Below are 22046 nucleotides of genomic sequence, written 5' to 3' on the forward strand. Positions count from 1 at the left end.
CTTGCCCCACAGATGCCCTTGGGTGGCCAGGCTCATCACTTCTGCTCCACCTGTTGCTCCCACCTCTCCCCCTGTGACTGACCATCTTTCTCAAGGGTAGCCAAGCACTGTTCCTTGCCTTGCTCGGGATGTCCTGAGCAGAACTTTTCCTGGAAGACTGTGGGGCATCACAGTGAGTCTAAATCCAGACACCTAAGGAGTAGTCCTTGGCCACATCTCCGGGACAGCTGAGCGTGCGGAAGCCCAGGGGCCCTGTGACGGCCCCTCGTGGGCCCTCTTTCTGGGGCCCAGGTTTCTGGCCTCCCTGTTCTTTGTAGGTATTGATTTTTGACACAACTTCTGAGAAGATGGAGTGAACTTGAACTCCTTCTTAGAACCACACCTGCCACCATGAGGCTCTCAGCATCCGCCCATTTCCTTCTGCTGCTGTTCTCCATCCTAACGCAGGGAGTGCTTCGTCACTGTGGCCCTGGAGAGCTCTTCTGACACAGCAGGGCCCCTAAGGCCCCAGGCACATGGCACCGAGGGTCATTCCGCCTCTCTTCTGCTCATTCCACCCCGTCCCCCACCATGAGCTGCTGCCTCCTGCCTCTGTTCCTTTATGTGCCCGGTGCCAGCCACCTGGAACAGGCTACCACCTACTGTCTCACAGGAAAGCTCTGAGCTCCCTGCTCAAGCCTCACCTCCCAGCTCCGCAGAGACAGCTTCCTTCCTTTGTGAACCTGCATTCTCACCTTAACCCCAGAACCTATCACTTTATGCTTCCAACTTCTCTTTTGAATCTTTTGTTGGAGGGCGGGGGACAAAGTCAGAGGTCAGGTGAATGTACTTACAGTTATGCTCATTGCATGAACAGAGGTTGACCATCTTTGTCCCCCAGCACATGGCCCAGGGCCTGTCTGAATGTCTCAGTCCTTACTTGTTACTAAGTGTTTCCTTGGCAGAGTCCTGTGTCCTTCTCTGTGTACCCTCACAGCTGGGTTGTGCGGTGGCCTCAACCCCTCACGGTTAGGTCAGGCCTTTCCCTGCCCTCCCTTGGCCTCTGTTTCTACTCGGCTGGGAGACTGTTACAACTGTGTGTAAACCAGGAGGAAATGGGCCCAGAGAGACTCAGAAGCAAACCGAGGGCCAGGTCTGGCTGCCTGGGAGTATCTGTGCTCCTGGGATCCTGGTGGTAAGGTCATTGAATGGGAATCCTCCTTCAGCAGGTTGTCATAGTAACTGTGACTTTCAGTTTCATGTAAGAGAGTCCCTCAGAGGAAACACACACCAAGGGGTGGGGGAGGAGTGGAGGGAAGCCACCAGAAGCTCCTAATATTGTCCTCTTGTACCCTTTTCTTTGCTTCTGGCTGGCTGACATGCTCAAGGTAGATGCTGCTACGTGTGGGCATCTGAGTAGAAAGCTGTTTAAAATAGCCACCCAACTATTTCAGGGAGCAGTTGAATATGCATGAAGCTATTTTAAAAAAAGATGTCCCTGGCCTGGCCTGTCCCAACCCCAGCCTTCCCCCCTGGAAGTGCCAAGAGAAGCTGAACGGGCCCTTTCTTAGCCTCCCCCAGAGGGAGGGGGATTTTCAGAAGCCGCAGGAACAACACCCTGGCTAATGTTGGTCTTGCAGCTCTGTCAGCTGGGCCTCCTGATCCTGTGGTCACAGAGGCTCCTGGCAGAACGGCTCAGCCTCCAGAGACCCTCAGAGTCTCAGAAGCTCTGACAACTACTCTGCTACAACCCGGTATGCCTAGGATTTGGGGGATCTCAGACTCTTGGCATTTCTATCTGCTGGTTTGTATACTCACTCAGTACACTTTTACTGATCGGTAAGATGTGTGAGGAATGTGCCGAGTCCCTGGGTTACAGGAATTCCTGACACCAGCTCATGTGGTTGGACAGGTGAGAGCAAGATAATGGCCATAAAGTTCCAAGTTAGAGGAGGCCAGGGTGACGCCGAGAAGAGAGCTCAGGGGCCACAGAGGACAGGGAGGCAGTCTGTGGGAGACGCGGAGTGCAGGGCTGGTGGTACCTTCTCTGAGTCCTCGGGCTGGGCTAGGAAGGCCTCTCCTCCCCTGAGCTGAAATGCCAGCGCTCAATCCAGATGGGAAGCACTTCAGGACAGAGGCTGCTCGGATTCCCCTGGGCATCTCCAGAGCCCGGTGCCAGGCCAGGAAATACTCACGAACAGACATTCACTGAATGTCTGCTGAACGCTCAGATTCTGCAGCCAGGCTGCCTGGGTTCAAATCTGGATTCTGCCTCTTACTGGATGTGACCTTGAGCAAATTGTCTGACCTCTCTTTGCTGCAGTTTTCTTGCCCAAGTTATGGGGACAGTAATAGAACCCATCTTGTGAAGCCTTTTGGTGAGAAGCATGTGAAATAATACATTAAAGAGAGCTGGGCACAATATCATGCACCTATAGTGCCAGCTACTCAGGAGGCTGAAGCAGGAGGATCCTCGAGCCCTGGAACTTGAGGCCAGCCTGGGAAACACAGTGAAGCAAATATTTTTAAAAGTCAGGGGTCTTAGAAGTCTGTGTGGCACATAGTAAGGGATATATAACAATGTTTGCTTCTTACTATTCTCACTTTTGGTTTTTATCTTGAGAATGAAGTGTCATTGATTACAAGTTCTTTCTAAAATAAATGTAGCTTTATTGCCTTGATTAATTATATCATGTTTCTACTATAAAAATTTCAGGCATTGTAAGAATAAAGAGAAAAAGAAACTTCACCTGAAGTCCTAACTCTTAGACAACTACTATGTACATGACCATCTGCCTCATGTTTGTGTCCCTCCAAAATTCTTATGTTGAAATTCTAACCCTCAAGGTGATGGTATTAGGAGATGGGCCTTTGGGAGAAGATTAGGTCCTGGGGCAGAACCCTTGTGAATGGGATTAGTGTCCTTTTGAAGACCTGAGAGAGACCCTTCCTCCTGCCATCTATGACTCAGACAGTGGACTCTCAACAGATGCCACATCTATCTTGGTCTTGGACTTCCAGCCTCCAGACCTGGATGCAATACATTTCTATCACTTATAAATTAGCCAGTTAATGGTATTTTGTTATAATAACCCAAATGGACTAACACATCACCTTTTAGGATACAGTGAATCCTCAGTATTCACAGATTCAGATTTGCAAATTTACCTACTCGATGGAAACTTATTTGTCACCCCCAAATCAATATTCACTTTACAGTCATTTGCAAATGTGCAGAGTGGGGAAATTTTTGAGTCACCTGACGTTCCCAGATGAGGCCAAACAACGTGATGCTTTGCCTTCTTTTTTAGTTTCCGTACTGTAAACAAGTGACCTTCTATGGACTGTTCAGTGCCACATTTTTCATGTTTTTTTGTGCTTCTTTGGTGATTTTACTTTTTAAAACGGCCATCAAGTGCCCTGCTGAAGTGCTGTCTAGTGTCCCTGAGCACAAGAAAGCTATGAAGTGCCTTATGGAAAAGAAGCATGTTAGGTAAGCTTCACTCAGGCACCAGGTACACGTTGTCGGCTCTGAGTTCAGTGCTAATGAATCAGCAATCCATGTTGATTCAGGTGTCTCTAAACAGGAACACACAGAACGATATTATGTACTGACTGTTGACAAAAATGCTGTGACCAGAGTCTCAGAGAAACTTAATGCTGTAGTGCTCCTAGGAGCAATGACTCAGTATTCACTAATTCAGTTTTTGTGGGAACTTTATAGAACATAAGTACTATGGATAACAATAAGCACCTATGCCCTTCTAGATACCCAGACACATATCCTATGCTGTGTGCAACATACCTCCTAAACTCTTTCAACTCTTTTTTTTTTAAATCATACCCTAATATGTCAGACATCTTTCCATATCCATAAATACAAGTTTATACACCTTCCTTCAGTCATTAACTGGTACTTCCCTACTGATGGACAGTTTGGTTGTTTCTCATTCTTCACTATTATACACACTACTATGGTGAACATCCTTGTTGGCAAAAAAATAGTAATAATAATTAATATTAATTCAGCTCTTATAGTGTACCCAGCTCTCTGCTGAGTTTTGTAAATATTTATCAAATTTAAGCCTCATAACAATCCTCATTAGGAAGGGAGGATGACTGTTATCCTCATTTGACAGATTAGGATGCTGATGCTTAGAGGCATTAAGTAACTTTTCCAGCCTAAACCCTGGTCTAGCGGAACTCACATTCCACGCTCTTAACCAATGCTCTCTGCTGCCTTCATATACATACCCAATCCTGGGCACTGTAGGATCGTTTCCTTAGGATAGAATCCCGGGTAGAACTGAGCTACCGAGTTGAAGGTGATGCTCTGGAGGTGTTGGTAGGTACTGGGACGTCTCCCCTCCAGATGGTGAGTATCAGGTCCCAGCCCGCCAACAGTGCTGGAGAGCTCCTGCCTCCCATTCCTACCTCCCCAAGTGCTCTTGTTCTTTGCAATAGGCCCCCCAAAGTACATCTTGGTTCTGTAATGTGTGTCCTTTGACTGTCAGTTCCTCTTGTCGTATGCGATCCCGGGTCTTTCGTCTCCTGTGAATTGCTTGTTCACATCTCTGGCCGCTTTTCTACTGGCAATGCATCTTCGCTTCATTCGGAGAGCTCTTTGCGGCTGAGTACCGTTAACCCTTTCGTCCTCATTCGCGTGTGGAAATTCTTTCCTTAGTTTGTTCCCCCTCCTTCAGCCTTGACCATTATGGGGTTTTGCCTGGGGATTTCAAGTTCTCTTCTTTCACGGTTTCTGGATTTGGTTTTAAACTTAAGGAGGCAGCCTCCATCACAATGTGATATAAGTATTCCCTCATTATTTATGCCCTTTATGGTTTTATGCTTTCTGATCACCTTGGAACTTACTGGGGTGCAAGGGCCAAAGTGCAGAGCTGCTGCTGTCCCTCCACACTACCGAGTAGTCTTCAGAACATGGAGGGAGTATCTGTCTTTTCGTCTCTCATGTTCAATGTCATGCTTTCACATACTAAACCTCATGTACTCTGACAGAAGTTTCTGGGCTCTCTGTTTTGGTCCATTGGAGCACAGTCTATTCCTTTATTCACATTGAATTTTTCTAGGACATTCATCCGTGTCCATTTTTTTTCCAGGTGTAATTTGTAATCATTTTATGAATAAAATGTGTTGGGATTTTTATTCAGATTCTGTTTATACACCAATTTAGAATACCCTAAGTCCATTCTTGGCTATTTTTATTTCTTTGGAGAACGGGATGGTTTCTCCTCTAGGCTTTTGAATGGGCTCCTTTGGGTACCACCTTCCTCATGGAATTTTTCCCAATCGACCCTGTAGGCAGTGGTCATGCTCTCCCCCAGAGGCCTGCATTTCCCAGGTCACCTCCCACTTATTCACCTTGCATTACAATGATCACTTAGATGGTAAGTGAGCTTCTAGAAGAAAGGGTCCCTGCACGGCCTGTAGGGTCTGTACAGCTGCTACCACACTTGGCTGGTGGTCTTGGCTCTCGAGATACTTGTAGGATAAATAAATGAATGAAAAAAAAAAGATCCTGGAAATCTGGCTGTGTAGGGAAATGAACCTATTATAAAACCCACTTCTCCATGAGTTATATCAGCAAGCAATAGGTTTGTCCTTGGCTAAACCCCTAAGAACATGCCAGAACCAGTGAACTGGCTTGTGGCTAGAGTGGTATGCCATGTGCAATGGACCCAACACCTCTTCCCAGAGACCACCACCTTCACAGGTAGTCAGGGCATGTTTCAGGGGGGCTCCAGGAGAAGGAGCACAGCCAGGTGTTGGCTCGGTGCCTGATGCTGGGCTGGACATTTGAAAAGCACTTTCCCATGAGATACAGCAACTCCAAAAGCTGGAATCATGAATCCCATTTTGCAGATAAAGAAATTAAGGCTCAATGAGATGGAGCCCCTAGCTACTAAGTGGTAGAAATGGCTGGAACCTAGGTAGTGGGACTCTAAAAGCTTTGTCTTTCCTGTGATAATAGCCAGAGCATCTCTGTCTGGAAGGCTGAGGGGCTGGGTCCAGAGGGGCACTGTTTGGTGCAAGGGTCCTGTCCTCACTCAGCCCAAATGATCCCTAGAAAACTTGTTTTCCCCCAGAGCAGCTGTGCTGCTGCTGCTGTGAATTGTTCCTGAAGAGCATCCGACTTGGGTCAAAGAGCCACTGTCGGGGCAGGGGATGTATTACACAGGGTGTATTGTCACCATAGGGCCAGGGAGCTGGGGGGAGGTGGAAGATTGGCCATGGGGGCAGGGGTGAGTCTCAGCACACACCCGGGAATCTTTCACATTCCGATTCCCAGCCTCCCCAGGGCTTTCTGACTTGGCCCTGCAGCCCCCTCCTGGGAATATAGCCAAACAGCTACTCCTTACTGGGCTGGCAGCTGCTGGGCGGGCCTCAGCTTATTTCTAAGCCTGGCTTAAAACTCATGTTTCCAACGAAGGACCACAGGTGAGGGCCAGTACATTTAATGGCTTGACTGTACCCAGGCCAGTGCAGGGCCCATGGACATGGAAATAAATAGCCCATGGATGTCCTGCCTCAGGAAGCTTCAGCATCCAAGAAGCAGATCCTAAGGACAATTCCCAACCATACACAAGTGTCCTGCTAGATCAGTGTTGGGGAGCCCAGTTCAGGGGCATCCACATGCAGTGACCATGGAAACTGAATGCCAGCTAAGGTATGTGGGCTTTATCTTGTGGTAAAAGGAGATCCTCCGATTCTGAAGCAAGGATCTGTCACGATTAGAACGGTGCTTTAGAAACAGAACAACTGGCTATCTTCATTTTCAATAAACATGTTTTCCTTCCAAGGCAGAACTTGAAATAGTCCCATTTAGATGAACAAGACCAAAAATTGGGAAATACAAAGCTGATGGGGCATGAGCCTGGTCAGAGCCCCTTTCCTCTGTGGTGCTGGTGAGCAGAGACAGCCCTGGACTAAGAGTGAGAGAGACCCACATCCACGTTCAAGTCCCTTCCACTGACCTGCCGCGGGACCTCAAGCTAATTCCTTCTCAGTCTCAGCCTCCATGCCTTCACCTGCAAAATGGAAATGCTGTCACCAAAACCACTGAGCTGTTATCAGGACAAAGTGGGATGTCCAATGACATTGTCTCTTTATAAGAGTTGACACATGTGAGATGAGGCTCCAGAAGGCTCAGCACGCGCGCGCGCACATACACACACACACACACACACACACACACACACACACACACACGAGGACTTTTCAGACACCCCACACCCACAGCCACTTCTCAGGAAGTCTCTTGGCTGTTCCAGTTCAAACCAAAACCCATCCTGTAAAAACACTACCCTGTCCAGAGATGCAGTGTCCCGTGTGTGAGGGGTGGGCCACCTGCCCCTGGCACAGCCTGCTGGGCCATGAACATCAACAACCGCCCCTTCCTGATGGGAGAGGGAACAGGGAGCCAGCTTGTTCTCCGAGAGCGGAGCACTGGCCGGCGATGAGGAACATTTTAAGGTGGGACACTTCTTCCTGCACCGTTGGCCGCTGTCTACATAAGGCGTCCATTATGTGCAGGCCCCAAGGCCAGAGGGCTCGAGAGGCCAAGCTAAAATTAGTGTCAAATGTGCACCCGCCAGAGACATGGAACATCCGAAGGTCAGATGCCTCCAACCAGCTGCCCAGGCAGAAGTGGGAGAGCAGAGGCAGCTGCTCCTCCAGTTCCTCCCGGGCACAGGGACAGACGGCCCAGCTCAGTGGCCTGTTGATAGCCCAGCTTGGGTTAAAAAATAGAATGCAGATTGTCATCCAAAATACCTGCATATATTTGAAATGTGTGTATGGACATATGCATCAGCAAAGTGGGGGAGGGATTCACTAAGTATCTCAATCATGGACGTGGAGCAGTGGGTGCATTTTTTTCTTTTCCTGAACTTTACAAAATCTTCTCAATAAATATGTATGACTTTTGTCATGTATAACTTTTATAATCAGAAGAAAACACAATAAAAGGGGCTAAAAATTGCACATGTATCTTCCATACACAAATGATTGAATTACACGTATGTTTAGGCATGTAGGGTATGTATGGTAAAGCTATTAACATGGCTGGCTGGTGTAAAGATCAACATTGTCTAACGCTTCATTTTATAGAGCAAACTGAGGCCTCACTAGCAAAATAGGAAGCCCAAAAACTACTTTTCACTAAGCCTGGTGTTGTCCCAGAGTTTCTCCAAATGCTGCCCCAATTATTTCTATAGTTGCTTTGATTCCCACTTTATAGAGACGGAAACCAAGGAACAAAAAAGTGAATTGACTCATCCAAGGGTGCCCAGCAAGGAAGCCACGGAGCTAGCCCCAACCCTGTGTCGATGTGCAGCTCATCTAGTTTGAGGAAAGAAAGGGCCTTTTGAAAAACAAGGCAAAGCAAGCCCCAAATCCCCACCCTGCTCCCAAAGCCTAGAACATTCACAAAGCTTCCCATTACAGGAGTGCGTTTTGAGTAGTCTTTCTTGGACATCTTTGGCACACTTGCCCTACCTCTTGGGGGCTTATGGCCTTAGTGTATGGGAACCTTAGAGGGAAGAAGTGGCAAATTAGGATGTGGGGCCACAAAGGGCCCAGTGCACTCCCTTTCTCAAGGTAGGGCAGGCTGGGCAGGGAAGGCAGCAGGTGCCAGGTCTTTGGGATGCAGCAGGTGGGCTGCAGGGGCTGCCACTTAAACTGTCCTCTCCAGCCCCATCAGCCTTGCACACTCTACACCGGGCAGCACCTCCTGGCAGCTCCAGCTGCTCCAACCTGAGGTCTTTGTTCCAGCTGCTCCCTCTGCCCGAGAATCGATCCCGATCCCCACTTTCTGCTCCAGTTCTTTCAGGGGCCAAGTCATCAGGCCTTTGTGCATTCTTGTTAGTGAGCTCATTTTCACTGAGTGTCTATTGGGTACTAAAGCAAGACAGACTTATCTCCAACCCTGTAGGTGCCTGTAGTGCTTAGAGAAAGGCTGCCCAGGGTCATCTGAGCAGGGACTTAGGCCAGACTGCTTGGGTTCAACCTGGCTAAGCTACTGGCCAGGTCCTGCTTCAGATTCCCTCCTTACAGTGCCAAGCTGCCCCTGCCCTGACTCTCGCTCCTCCAGGGCCCCATAGTCCTTTGAACACCCTCTGTCTGAGTACTGGTGGCCAAGAATGCAGGTATCTGGGATCTTTCCACCTTTCCTCAGGGCCTGAGCTACCAGTGCAAATGCAATGATGTCTCCAGACCCCTCCAGGGTGTGCAGGTACACTGAGCCCTCAGCCCCAGCCAGGAGAAGCCAGAGAGTTTCCCCACTGACTTGCCACCGTTATAGGTTGCCCAGAGGCCCTCGTTACGGAACTCATCTGCCTCCTTCCTCTTAATCTGTGGGGCCTGGCTGGAGGTGTGACCCTCCCGATGACATCTGAGCTGATGGGAGCCAGATGCTAAGCTTCTGGGAAGGCTTCCCTGCCACAGGAGCTCTGCCGGGAAGGTCACTACCAACACCAGCCACAGAGGCCCAGCCCACAGGAGGCTCCCACAGCCAAGCCTTTGCCCATGCTGGTCCTTCTACCTGGGCCGCCTCCATTCCCTCCTGCAGTCCTGCTCATCTGAAGAACCCCACTGACCCCACAGGCGCCAGACCACATGCTCCTCTCCACACGCCTTCAAGTCACAACCCTCCCTGAATGTGTCGCCGCCTCTCTTCTGCATGTCTGTTTCTTCACCAGTCGCTGCTGGGAGCTTCCTCATGGTGCATGGCTGCCCCTTTTTCCACGTCTCCCTTCTGTGAAGGGACCATCCTATTGCTGACTGGGTCCCCAGAGTCTACCAGTGCCTGGAACAGAGTTTTACTGAATAGACTTTTCAAAGGAAGGTTGAGGCCTGTGCCCTCGCTTCCTGTTACGATGCACATGCTAACTGTGCGTGCCATGTTGAACCCAAGCCCTCACAGGTCTTTCTAGCCACTCTCTCCAGGGCAGGGATAGAAGTGGCAGAGCACAGAATGTACATGTCGACTACTATATGATGGGCCCTGTTCAGCCCTTTCCTGAGAGCTCTTGTGATTGAGTCTGGAACCATCTAAGGAGGCAGGGGTTTTGCAGATGGAGGTTTGACCAGCTTCCAATGGGAGGCATGGGGTGGGGCCGGAGGGCAGCTCTCTGGTCTCAGAGCCCATTTTGGCACAGAAGATATGAAAGTCTTTGAGTTGTGCCAAGAGAGGAAATTGTAAAACTCTAAGATTGACAAGTGTTCTCCACCACACAGACACCCCTCTGGGGCAGGAGTCACCTTGCTATAACAGTGATGAGGGGGAGGCTGAGAGGGGCTTAATACCTGGGCTGAGTCCCTAGAAGGTCACTGCCCTGGGGGACGCAGCCCACCGTCCTGCAGGACAGAGGGAGCAGAGCTGGCGGGGTGGGAAGAGGGCAAGCCAAGCAGCCCACGGCCAGAGCCACTGCCCAGAGCAGGGTGGGTGTCCAGAGTGCCTGGAGATTCTCTAAAGAGCTGCAGCAGGGCCCCGAGATAGGAGAGGCTGGGCCACAGACACTCATCAAGGAGCTGGCTGACCCAGGCCCCTTGCTGCCGTTCAGTGGGTCCTTACATAACCCCCTCCTCTGAGCTCTCAGCCACTCATTCAGAACCACGGAGCTGACTGTTCATGGAGGACCCCACCCCAACATCCCTGGGCCTGGGTGGGAGCCCAGACCAGCCAGCCTGAGGCCTGCCCTGTTCGCTGAGTCCCATTTATTGCCTCACTTGACAGAAAAGGAAACGGACACAAAGCAGCAGTTGCTTGCTTGGGACTTTGTGACATGAAGGCAGAGATCTGAGGTCACAACTATTCCCCGGCTCCCCTCCCCACACTCTTGTCACTCTTGCTGCCAACAGCAGAACTGCTAGCTGCAGGACTCTGGGTGTTTGGGTGGCTTTTTCCTGAAGTCTCCATAGAGTGTGGGGTTCCATTCTCCCACCCAAGGGCAAGGCCATCCCCACCTACCTCCCGGCCACAAAACCTGGCCCAGGGGCCTTTGGGCTGTGCCTGTGGTGTGTGGGGAGAATGGAGAGAGCTTACCTGTCAAAGGCCAGCCACCGTTTCATGGTCAAGATCTATCAGAGACTTCTAAGAGTTTCAAGAACTGTGATGGAGGGAGGCCTGTGGGGAACAGAGAAGTGAGAACATTATACCTCTGTCAATTTTCATTTGAGTTAGAAAAAACTGCATCAAAAAATGGTGAGCACCACCTTGCTGAGCACAAAGCCCCAGTCACTGCCCCTTCCCCAACATGGTCATAGCAGGGTTAAGACCAGGCCCCCTGGACGTGCAACCACAGCCTCATCACCCCCCACACAGAGTGGAAAGTCATAGCCCCCTGTCCCTGCCAACCCTGCAGGCAGGCACCCGGGGCCTGGAAGCCCTGATTTTTTCCTATTCCTTGGGGGAAACACCGTCCACAGACTCCCCATGCACCTGTTGGAGGTAATCCACTCATTCTTTCTTTCTTTATTAATTCATTCATACAAGCATTCAATAGCCATTTACGAGCTATTAGACACTGTATCAGTTCTCATGGAGAAAAGAAAGATGCCTGTGGGCCCAGGAGCAATGCCCCAGTCCTGTCCCCAGCTTGGAGAGTGGCTTCCCTCCTCCATGTGGTCACTGTGCCAGACACTGGGAAAAGCACTTTGAAGATGTGGCGCAGGGTGGAGGGATGCTGCCACCATTTTCAGCACACAGACCCTTTTGTATGAAGATAGTTCTCAAAACTCCTTCTGATGGTAACTGCACTCTTAGTATCCTCTCACCGAGAAGATAAACAACAATGCAAATGCAACAATGAACATAATACTTTGCAATTAACTTGCATTTTAGTAATCACAGCAGCACTGGGTAGATTTAAATAATGCTCATTCACATATTCACTTGAGACATTATTTGTGTCTCCTAGGCTTAGGTTTCAAGCCCTGGGGAATCCATCTATTCAATATTCACTTAACAGATATTTATGGTGTATCTCTGAGATGCCCAGCCCATGCCCTGCAGGGTAAGGATTGGCAGGGGGGAGGAGCCTCTGCGCTGCTGGAGGCAGCTAGAGATGCAGCCAGCTCAGACTGGAGGTGTGCCCTGGGGCAGGCAGGTGGCCTTTTTCTAGCTCAGTGTCCTGAGAAAAATGGGAATGAAAATTGTGACACTGGATGATTAAATGAAAATAGTAGCAGGCACCCAGCCCAGGGCCTGGCACAAAGCAGAAGCTCAGCAGATGGACACCATAAGGTTAGGTCATCAGCAGTATTCCTATCAACGTCATCAACGAAACCAGCATTACATCAGCATTACATCAGCAGCTGTGGTGTCACCATCACCACAGTCATCCTGCTGGTCCCTCTGTTAGGGTCCACAGCAGTTAATAGTTACCTCATTCTATATCTTCTTTCTCAGGTTCGTGCCAAGCTCTATAGCTTCAGTGTTGTGTGAGCTTGGAGTAAGTTACTTAGCCTGTCTAAATCTATTTCTATGTACGCAAAGGGGGGACATTAGTTCTAGTGATTCATAGAAAGTTTTGTGAATAAATGAAATAATGCCTACAAAATCTAAACATAAAACTTGACATGGGCTAAATGTTCAATAATTGCAAGTCATTATTGCTTCTGTTTTTATTATTATTAACATTTTTTTCTCTTAGCCTGGAAGCCCCTGGGGGCAGAGATCATTCCAAATTTGTCTGTCTCCCCCCAGAGTTGACTGCAAGACCTGTTTCCCAAAAGACATTAATAAATGATTGCTAAAACAGTCTTGGAGGCTCACACAAAATCAGATGCAAAATAACTCAAGGGACCGGAGCACCGGGGCATGGCCAAGGATAAAGAGTCTTATTGGGACGCTGAAAAACATCAACGGATGGCCCGAAGGGACCCATTTGTCATTCACAGAGTCAATCTGCAGGGCTGCTAGGACCATTCCTTCCTTCATTCATTCATCAAACTGACACCAAAGTTTCACTTTGGTCCTGTAATAAACCCTTGTCCGGTGCTCTGTTCCTGTTTTGAAACCTTGTTTCCATCTGCCACCTCATTTAGCCTCCATAAAGATGCCTGGAGGCAGATAGAATGGGCACTGACAATCCACTTTGCAAATAAAGAAATGAAGCCTCAGAGAGGTGACTCGTCTTGCCAAAGAGCACACTGGAGAACCTGGACCAAGATTCCATCCAGGACCTTGACTTTTCCCTGATGGCCCCGTGATGTCAAGCCTTTACTAACATTCTTACTTCTCAGTTGCTTCTCAGCAAATACAAGTGAATTACATCACTGTTGGTGGTGTTTTAGCTTGCCTGATTTAAAAAAAAAGACTTTAAGTTCCATGAGGGCAGGGACTCTAAGGAGCCGCAACAGTGCAGGGGAAGTTAAACATATGATATGCTCTGAGTCCTTATCAGTCTGATCTCAGACTGCCTGGGTTTAAAATCTGATTCAGACACTTGATAGCCGTGGGACAGTAGGAAAATACTTAACCTCTTTGTTCTCCAATCTCTTTATCTGTAGAGAAACAATAAAAAAAAGAAACAATAGCTATCTGTGGGTTAAATGAGGTAATTCACTAGTTCTGCTACCTATTGCAGCAGCCTCAGAGTGGGGGAGGAAACCTGCAATCCCTGAGGCACACAGTGAACCCAGAACTGAGAGTAGATCAGCAATGCAGCAATGCAGGGAAAGGGCCCAAGCAAGCACCTCGGTGACCAGGTAACTCTGTGCGCAGACCAAGGTAGGAAAATCTGTTCTCAAGAAAGAAGTACTTCCTTGGTGATCAGGACATCCCAGAGGTTGTATGAGTGTGACTGAGACATGAGTGAAAAAAAACCCTCCAAAATGGGGGTGGTGTTGATGGTGATGGTGGTTTGAACTTCTATTCAGAAACACGAGACTACACCCACAAGAGCAGGATGGGGAAGGAGCCACAACAGTGCAGGGGTAGTTAAATACATGACACCAAAATGCCCCAGGTAGACCTTTGGGCCTGATGTTAAAATATTGGAAAGATAGTCTTAGGACAAAAGGGAAAAAGGAAACTAAAGACGATAAAATATTGTTTTATTTGGGCTCATTGAGCAGATAGGGAGTTGAGGGTATACATGAAATCTTCAGGGAAAATTTGAGCCTGAGGGACAGGGAAGGAAAATGGACCCAGGCCCTCTCCAGGTCTGCGTCCTATGTAAAAATCTGATAGGCTCTATTTTAATTTCTAAAGGGTTAAATCTGATGGTTCTTTTGCCTCCTACAGGTAGGGATTTAATACCTGGTAAAGCACTACCAAATCAGTTTCCTGTCAGTTTGATGGATACTTGTGCATAACTGAGTTGTGCATGCCGCGTCTATATATGTACTGGTGTCTATATCATGTACAAGGTACCAAAATTGGTTTACAGATAAATGAGAACTCATCAGTTTAATGAAAGGACCCAAATGCCTTTCTGTTCACATGACTTCAATAAAACCTAACGAAAAGGATCAATTTAAATTGGTAAGTGTAAAGATGTCTCTGAAATGACTAACTCACATATTTTTCTAGGTGGCCAAAGCATTTGTGTCTATAAAATGCTTAAAGTTCAACAATGCCCACTGTTTCTAAGGACTTTTCTTTGGTAGGACTAAATGACTTAAAGTGTTAACCAGACTTGTTTGATACCTTGGTTTCATGAGTAACCTAAGTTAGAAATGGGCAAATTAGTTTTTTAACATAAATAGGATTAATCTTCATGTATTTTTTAGAAGAGAAATTTGATTAATTTGCAAAGTTAGAATACTAAAACATCAACTAAGTATAAATTTAAATACTCCTGGCTTTTTGAATTCCACAAGTTAACATATATTTGGATTCATTAAGTGTGTTTTTATAAATTGGTAAATGAAAAAAAAGTTAAAGATTGCTTATTTCTGGGCTTTAAACTAAAAGCAAGCTTATTAAGGTTTAAAATTCTACCATGTAGCCAGGCATGGTGGCACACGCCTGTAATCCCAGTGGCTTGGGAGGCTGAGGCAGGAGGATTGTAAATTCAAAGCCAGGCTGGGGATGTGGCTCAGGGGTTAAGTGCTCCTGAATTCAATCTCTGGTATTAAAAAACAAACAAACAAACAAACAAAAAAACCCACTTTTTTGAAGAGGTATAATTCTATATGTAAATAGATAAAAAGTTTTTTTTCAGCTCTTTTCAATTAAAATTCTGTGAAAAGTTTATTAAAAAGAAGCAATTGGGCTGGGGATATAGCTCAGTTGGTAGAGTGCTTTCCTCACATGCACAAGGCCATGGGTTCTATCCTCAGCACCACAAATAATAATAATAGTGTTAACGTTAAAAAAGAAACAATTTGTCTAAATTCAGAAAATTTATAAGAATTTTTTCAGAATGTAAATTTAAGAAAGAATCAGCAACTGGAATAAAGAGAGATACAACAAAGTTATAGGTATGGAAACATATTTTAGTATGGAAAATTAAAAGGAAAAATGTTTCTGGATGAGGAAGTATTTTATATAGTAAGTAAATTGTAGAATGTCTAAGTAAGTTGCACGAGGTTTGTAGAAGGTAAACCTCAAATAGTTCATGTATGTGATTAAGTTGGATATAATCAGCACAGTCAGCTAAAGTTATTCAAAGGTTTTTTTCCTAAGGTTAACCTCAATATGCTAATTCTCTATGATTAGAAACAAGAAGGTCTCCAAACATTGATATGCTCTTATCTATCTAGATAATTCTTGTGTTTGTTAGGGTTTATTAGTTAGGGAAACTAAGACTTAAAGAGATTAGGGCTTAAACCTGTTTTAAAGTCTTTTAGGGCTGGGGTTGTGGCTCAGCAGTAAAGCACTTACCATGAATGTGTGAAGCACTAGGTTCCAACACAGTACCTCGTAAAAATAAATAAACAAAGTAAAGGTATTTGTCCACCTACAACTAAAAAAAAATTTTTTTTAAGTCTTTTAAATATAGTTGGTTAAATAAACAATTATGATGTATATATATGAGAACTATTTGGACCTTGACTATGCTTTAATGTAAAAGTTAAACTTAGTTAATAAGGACATCTGTGTAATTGTGACCCTAACCATTACGGGATTCTTTGTGTATTAGATGTATTCATGTTCTTTAAGCCTTTTAAACTGTAAACCTTAAAACAGCATTTTACCAAGTGGTGTTCTCCAAACTAAAATTGTCTATAGCAATAGTCTCTTCCAGATTTATATAAATAACGAGTTTGAGTGGTATTTATGTCATTTAATGTTTTGGAACTAGATAAAAGTAACCCGTTATCAATAAATTATATATATATATAATTTTGTGTTACTCTTTACATTGGGATGAGAGTTTAAATGTATCTTTGGAAGTTAATAAGGAGAGTTGGATTTGTAATAGCTCTCTTAGCCTTTCTGTTTGATTCATGTTTCAGATGTAATATTGTCTATGTTAACTGATATTCAGATAGAGTCAGGAAATAATATGTGAAAACTCTGTAAAACGATATTTAAGAATGAGGCAAAGATCAGCTTCAGAAATAAAGCATTTTACCTAAGATTTGTCAAGAACCCAGCTCTACCTGAAATGAGACTCTGCCTCTCACCTTATTCCATGTTAGGATGCCTCCAAAGTAGGCCATAATTAAACATATTTAAAGTTATGTTCAAGAGATAGTTTTTTTTTGTTCTAAAGATTACTGTGATTTCAAAATAAATATCATACATAACTTAGTATAGGTTGGGGATTATAAAAATTATATTTCTTAGTTCATAGCTATTATACAAACTGAATATGTTTTTGTTCTTATTAATTTCATTCTGTATTTTCCTTGTAAAACTTGAGTGTTGCCTGTTAGTGTTTTGCAGAAGCACTGCTTCTAATAGAACAACCTGAGTTAATTTGAGACAATAGGACATCACCTATAGGAGAGAAAGAATATAACACTGACTTCCATTACTAACATTGACCACAATTAATTATAGACATTAAAGTTAAAAGCCAGTATCCCTACTTCAAGACTGGTGAAACTGACTAGCTGGATGTTTAAAACTAAAACTTGGAGACCAAAGTCAAGGAAATAAAAGGGTTAAGGAAGAAGAAGCCAATATTTTGGCCCTTGCCCTCTAGGGTCAGCCAGGATCCAGGGGACAATGGGACCCCTCAAAGGGCCCTGCAACTCCAGTTACTCACCTGATGGGTGATCGTGGGGTTCAAGAGGACCCTAAGGAACAGGAAGCCTATTAGTGCCCATTCTCCAAAGAGGAGGGTCATTGGAGAGGGAAATGTCCCCGATGCTTCCAAAGGAAGCCACATGTGGTCAGCAAAACTCTGAGCCATCCAGGCAGATGGCATAAGTGGTAGAGGAAAAGGTAAAGGAGCCAAGAGGCTTCTCGCAAGTTCCCAAGAGTGATCCCTGGTAGATCTCAGCTGACTCCAACAGGATAGGAAAAAGGTCAGTTGTGACCAACTGGGTCTTAGACATCTGGCAGGAGAGTAAAATCAAAATATAGCCATACATAGGCATTTAAAAGATAAGACAATTGTTCTTCAATCGTTACTTGAGTGTATTTTGTGTCAGTCTCCCGAAAGTAAGTAAAACTGAGAGGTCATAAGGGAAGAGATTTTTAATAGGAATGCCTGAGAAATATCACAAAAAGCTCTGTCAGAGTCACAGGTTTGTTCTGAGTCAGTTTGAGACCTACTAGTCTTCCTAACCTCCTGCAGAAGTGGACTTGGTCTGTGTCTCTGTTTTTTTAATTTTTGCTAGTATTGTTATTATGAGCTGCCACTCCTCTGGTGTTCACGATTCATCATTTCCAGCCTGGAAACTTGGTTTTATTCAAGACCTGGTAAAAAGACAAGCTTCAACAGAGCTGGAAAGGATCTTTCCAAGTGGTCCTGACCACTGGGGTGGCTATCTAAACTGCTTAAAAGGGGAGAACTCATTACCATGGGTGGTGTCCACCTCTAAGATTCAATACGTCTAGGATGGGTGGCAATTCCAAAGGGTACAAGAACAAAAATGAAAATGAGACCAAAGGTACAAAAAGAAAAAAAGGGGGGGGGGCTTATGAGAAATAGAAAGCCCAATGGTCCATTTTCCAGAATATACTATTTAGCCTTAATTGGGATGTGAGATTCAGGAATAGCCATTTTCACTATGGACCTTCCCTGTGTCCTCCCCAATTTTCAAATTAGCCAAACACATAGATGGTAACCTCAAGCTCCTCCTATCAGGCAAGGGACACTGCTATCTTGGGGATAAAAACAGGCAGAATGGCCACCCAAGTGTGCTTGCTTGCCAGACCTGTTCAGTAGCACACCCTTCTGCAGAAAAACGTTACATTGACCTTGCTGAGCCTCTCCCCAGCCTGTGTTTGATTCCTGCTGGCACCCTGGCATTTCTAACAAAAAGAGAAAAAAAAAATTCTACAAAGAAAGCCACCTGAAAACTGTTCAGAAACAAAACCCAGAGAAATAAAAATATTAACAGTTATGGGGGCTAGAGACACAGGGATCTTTGTTTCCTTTCTTGTTCTTGTCTCCGTTTCTAATTCTTAAGAAACACACAAATGTTAGATAATGGGGAAAAAAAATACTTATTTGAGAAAGATTGATGCCTAATTGGGTGTCTGAGCTCTGGGCATTCTAGCAGCCGAGGCAAAGAACAAAACAAGATGGGCTCTGTTGTCCAGCAGAAGGAAGGAGCCAGGGAGCTAGAGAGTCCAGCTCTCCAGGCTCAGACTTCTTTGGCTTTCTCTTCTTTAGAAAAATTGAATTGACACATAATCATTGTACTCATTTATAGGGTACAGCGGGATAATTTGATATATGTACATAACAAGTAATGATCAAATTAGGGTAATTAGCATTTTTTTGTGTTGGGAACCTTCAAACTCCTTTCTTCTGGTTATTTTGAGATATGTAATAAATTGCCATAAACGGAAAGTACCAGGGTCCTTGCTTCAAGGGAATCAGGAGAACACAATAGAAAGCTTGCTCTATTCTTTACCCATGTGCTAAGGTATTGCCTGCATTGATGGCAAGTCCAGGTAATGGGCCCCCAAATGATGCCAGAGAGAGAGAGCACTGAGCAACAGTTCTGTCCAGGTAATTCTCCCGGAGGCCAGGGTGAGCGGTTAGTTGAAGGATAATCTTGCGGGGTGGGGGGGGTGGGGGTGGGGAGAAAGTCATCATTGTATCCAGTGGTCTAGTGAATTCTATCTAGAGAATATTCTTAGAAGGCAAAACTCACATTGAAGACCAGTGTGTAAACCTGAGAAAGGGGGGTGCCCTGGTGGAAGCTGCGGGGGGTACATTTCACATCACTCTCCACAGCTCACTCCAAGACTGCCCCATGCAGGGTTTCGATGGCCCTCTGGGGCTTCTTGGAGCCCAGCTATATCATGCCAACCCCAGGGCACCCACAGAGTTGTCCCTGGTCTTTTGCCAGGCTGAGGACACTGGGAGGGCAGAGGGATGCTCTGCTGGCTGTAGAGGGCAGAGTCACCTCCCCTAAAGTCAAGACTATAAGGACAAAGACAAGGTTTCATTGTGAAAATTAAAAATGCAGCTTGTAAAAGTACAGACTGTAGGATGTTGGGCAGCACCGAGGACAACTTCAAGACCCTGGGATGGCAGTTCTGGGCAGTTTGAAGGCTCTTATAGGTACAAGGATGGGTATGGGGTCCCTGTACTGGAGGGGCAGAGAGGGCTCTGGGGGTGGATGAGCCTACAGGACAAGTGTGTGAACTAAGGTCACAGACCCATTTCCGCTCCATGCAGAAGAACAAGAGGCGTTGTGGGATGAGGGACAGTGGAGTGAAATGATTAGGAGGGGGCCTTGGGGTCAGTGAGCTCCAGACATAGGACCTGGCAGGAGCATCAGTCTCAGTCCCCCCGCCCCCCCGCCCACAACCAGGTTGCAGGGAAGCAGGGCACTAGCTGTGCCCATGGGAGGGGTATCAACTCCTCCTGAACCTGTTTCCTCCACATAGAGAAGGAAAACGGCAGCCGCATGTCAGAGCTGCTGGGGAAATGAAGTGGATTCCTGCCCAGGGAGCGCTGAGCACCTGACCTGCCCGCCCTTTACCCCCAAGCTGGCCCTGCACCACTAGGGACAAGTGAGCCTGGGAGTTGACCTTCCTTTCCTTCTTGAAGAAAGACTTGGGACTCTCTGGGGCTGTAACTAGTGAACAGAAAATTTGCTGACAGAAATTCTAGAGGAGCTAGGAAGGGCCATCCCCCAGGTCAGCAGCACAAGGAGCCTGTAGAAGGATGACAGAATCCTTTTGCCCCACAGGGTGACACGGGGTATCTTTGTGGACACCTGACAGAGGGTACTCACGTGACTCCTGCTCAGAGGGGCTGTCCCCATGCAATTGAGGTCACGTGTCCTATGCCTCCACAGGGAACCTGTACTCAGTTGTGTTTTGGGGTGGAGCAGAGAACGACGTGCTACTGTGGGGGGCATTTGCTGGTTTTGACTGCTCGGCCCCCTCTCCCTGCTTCTGTAATAGCACCTCTCTCTCTCTTCACTCGGAGACTCAGTGTTCCTGGCCACTGGGGATGGCACACTAAGCCTTCCTGCTTCCCTGCAGCCTGGTGGGGTGGGGTGGGGGGGACTGAGACTGATGCTTCTGCCAGGTCCTATGTCTGGAGCTCACTCTTCCATCTCTGCCATGTGACAAGACTGCTACTAATTAGTCCCTGTGTTCTGGTCTCTGGAGGAACCCTGGATCCTTCAGGAGCCTGGTCCTCCAGTCTGCCTATCAACTCTGTGTGGTTCTCATTATCCTTCCAACATACTCCCTTTTTGTCTGAGTTATCTCAAGCCAGCTTCTGTTGCGTACACCAAAACCCCTGGTGCACTCAGGGAGGAAGAGGTCATGTGGCTTCCCGTGATACAAAGGGTGATGACCAGGAGCTCTGGCACTAAATAGAAATAGGAGAAGTTCCGGTTGAGTCCTGGGAGGTACTCAATACCTATTTCTTCCCTCTATTTCTTCTCTGCTGGTGGAGGCCTGCTTTCATTTGGGCGAGTCTTTCTCCAGGCCCAGGGGGTAATTTACTCTGGTCTAATGAAGTAGGGCTAGTTTTCATTCCATTTTCTAGCGAATTGGTTCCCAGAACTCAATTCTGACCAATGGGATCTATGGCTCCCACTTGAGAGTGAAGCGAAGTCTTTCCCAGGGCTTCAGGGAAAGAGCTTCTTGGCTAATAAAAGGGAATCCGGGGGAGACATACATCTTCTGCACAACCCCATCATGTCACATGTAGCCCTGTGGGCCTTTGCCACCATCTGATGGTGGCACACTCGGCTCGCTGGAGCTAAATGCCGAGTCCAGGCACCTGATTCTAAACAATGAAGCTATATAAACAATGAAGCTAGATAATGCTGATGTGGAGGGTGAAGCTGGAAAATGCCTAGATCCTTAATGTCCAGCATTGGAAAACCCCCGCCCCCTCTAGACTTCTAGAGTTAACAGACCCCTGTGGCTTAAGCCCCTGAATTAGGTTTCTGTTACCTGAAACCCAAAGCCTGCAATACCCCAGCTGAGCTCAAACCTGGGACAGTACACCTACAGCAGGCTGGGACGATGGGACAGGCTGGCAGAAGGACGAGGTGCCCCCATCAGAAAGATGCCTAGAGAATGAGCATCCAGAGGGTGACAGGAGTTTGTAAAGGATCCAAGCAGGGCCACTCATGGATGGGACAGAGGGCGCTTCCAGGTGAATGACAGTGCCATTTCCAGGCCATCTTCCTTTTGGGGAAGGAGTCCAGTCTCAGCTGGAGGGCATGGGGACCATGCTCCGAGTGGCCCAGGACAGGAGGGTAATAGCTAGTCAGGGTCACACGGGGCTCTGGCCTTTGCAGAGAATTGGAATCCAAGGAGGGGACCCGAGGAGGAAGGGAGACACCCGGCCAGGTGGAGAGCCAGCGCACAGAGTTTGGGGGAGGCTGCAGCTCAGTGGCCTGCTGACCCCCACTGGTGCCCGCAGAAATGCCAGAGGCAGAGCTCAGAGCAACCAGGCTAACTGCAGCCCCTGGCTGCAGATTCTGACCACTTAGGC

At 46.9% G+C, this 22046-nt stretch overlaps 1 protein-coding gene across 5 annotated transcripts in view; it reads right to left on the bottom strand.

Moving 5' to 3' along the window:
• Positions 1 to 22046, bottom strand: part of Hivep3 (HIVEP zinc finger 3) — a 457837-nt gene that overhangs the window by 140957 nt on the left and 294834 nt on the right. For 4 of the 5 annotated variants that reach the window (XM_078026057.1, XM_040288469.2, XM_040288471.2 and 1 more), the window contains one exon: positions 11042 to 11122. The gene's annotated coding sequence lies outside the window, so the exon portion shown is untranslated. Of the gene's footprint in view, positions 1 to 6971; positions 7026 to 11041; positions 11123 to 22046 lie in introns of all 5 variants that reach the window. The other variant, XM_078026056.1, reaches the window with a different exon arrangement.

The sequence above is a fragment of the Ictidomys tridecemlineatus genome, chromosome 11 (assembly GCF_052094955.1).
Source record: "Ictidomys tridecemlineatus isolate mIctTri1 chromosome 11, mIctTri1.hap1, whole genome shotgun sequence".
NCBI classification, from domain to species: Eukaryota; Metazoa; Chordata; class Mammalia; order Rodentia; family Sciuridae; genus Ictidomys; species Ictidomys tridecemlineatus.